The sequence below is a fragment of the Pyxicephalus adspersus genome, chromosome W (assembly GCF_032062135.1).
Source record: "Pyxicephalus adspersus chromosome W, UCB_Pads_2.0, whole genome shotgun sequence".
In the NCBI taxonomy this organism is placed as follows: Eukaryota; Metazoa; Chordata; class Amphibia; order Anura; family Pyxicephalidae; genus Pyxicephalus; species Pyxicephalus adspersus.
In genome coordinates this window covers 1,107,286-1,108,975 of record NC_092870.1, presented here as the reverse complement: position 1 = coordinate 1,108,975, position 1,690 = coordinate 1,107,286, and the positions used below count along the sequence as shown (strand labels likewise).

General features: G+C 50.5%; 1 pseudogene; it reads left to right on the top strand.

Moving 5' to 3' along the window:
• Positions 1-249: 249 nt before the first annotated feature.
• LOC140342897 (PC-esterase domain-containing protein 1A pseudogene) lies at positions 250-1,031 on the top strand (annotated as a pseudogene).
• The last annotated feature ends 659 nt before the right edge of the window (positions 1,032-1,690 follow it).

Genomic DNA, 1,690 nt, shown 5'->3' with positions numbered 1-1,690 from the left:
TAGAGCTGGGTGTAGTGTATCTTTAATGACACCCCCAAGTGTGTAATCTGAAATTTGTGATTGAATATAGAAGGCCACGTCTTCTGCTTCATCCATCTGTACCACGCTTTATCGGACTGAATTTCTGTGTATGTTACCCCGGAACTGAGAACTGGGAAAACAGACCTTATGTATATGTCGGGGGGATGAGATGGGAGACACCGGTATGCAAAACGGGAACCGAGAGGTCCTGGATGACCACATTGAGCCATGACGTTATTCAGCTCTGCAGACGTCCGGAGTCTTCTCCACAACAAGTATGTGGCCGTCCTGGGAGACTCCTTTCAAAGATCAATCTACAAAGATCTTGTGAAAATACTGCAGAATGATGAGTTTCAGACTGAGAACCAGCTCAAAAGGAAGGGTGAGATGTCATTTGCAAACGACACGTTGGGGGATCTCTAGGTGAAATGCACAATGTCACAACTTACTGCGAAGTGCGTTAGTACAGAACTGACCACAACCTTGTACAGTTCTATTTCCTGACCCGTGTCTATTCAGAGTACATAAAGAGCATGCTGGCCGACTTCAAACAGGGACCAAGCCCAACGTTGTCATCATCAACACTGTATCTGGGATGTTATCAGGTATCATGACAATCACTGGAAATGTACAAAACCAACCTGGACAACCTGTTTATTCGGCTCACCGAGGTACTAAACACCGAATGTCTGGTGATATGGAACATGGCTATGCCTGTTGGATTCAAAGCTGGTGAAGTGCTAGAGTACCCAATTCCTAATGTGCGCTGGGACATCATAGAAGGGAATTTCTACAGTGCCACGCTGACAGATTTGCACAAATTTGATGTGATTGACATGCACTTCGAGCTGCACTCCAGGGTTAAAGATGCCACCCGCTCGAATCAGCTGGCCCATCGGAAGTATACCTGTATCCTGATGGCTCATATTGCCCAAGCCTGGGGCGTGCAGCAGGATCAGCAGGAGGAGGAGGTGGTAGGCTCTGAGACGGAGTGTGGACTGCATTGGTAACTGGCATCTAGAGCTTGGTACTGGGCAGGCGGCAGCACCAACAGCAGGAGGAGTTGGCAGTGGGCCCTGAGACGGAGCATGGACCGCGTTAGAGGTTGAGGCCATCACCTTTATGGACAGTGTAGAAGCTGTAGCTATTAGAGACATGAATGGATGAACAGGATTCTAATCTGTCCCTACCTACTATCCAGCGAAACCACATGAAAGGGAACGGGCTTGGCGGAATCAGTGGGGAAAGAAGACCCTGTTGAGCTTGAGTCTAGTCTGGCATCTAGAGCTGGGTACTGGGCAGTGGGCAGGCGGCAGCAGTAAGAGCAGGAGGAGTAACAATGCCATCCACACTCTGTCTCAGGGCCAACCGCCACTGTAGGGACAGTGGGAATCTCGTTCATCCATTCATGTCTCCAATAGCTAGAGCTTCTACACTGTCCATAAAGGTCATGGCCTCAACCTCTAATGCCGTCCTTGCTCCGTCTCAGGCCCACCGCCTCTTCCTCCTGCTGTTGCCGCCTGCCCAGTACCAAGCTCTAGATGCCAGTTAACAATGCGGTCCATGCTCCGTCTCAGGGCCCACTGCCTCCTCCTGCTCCTGCTGTTGCTGCTGCCGCCTGCCCGGTACCCAGCTCTAGATGCCAGTTAATGCTGTCCACACTCTGTCT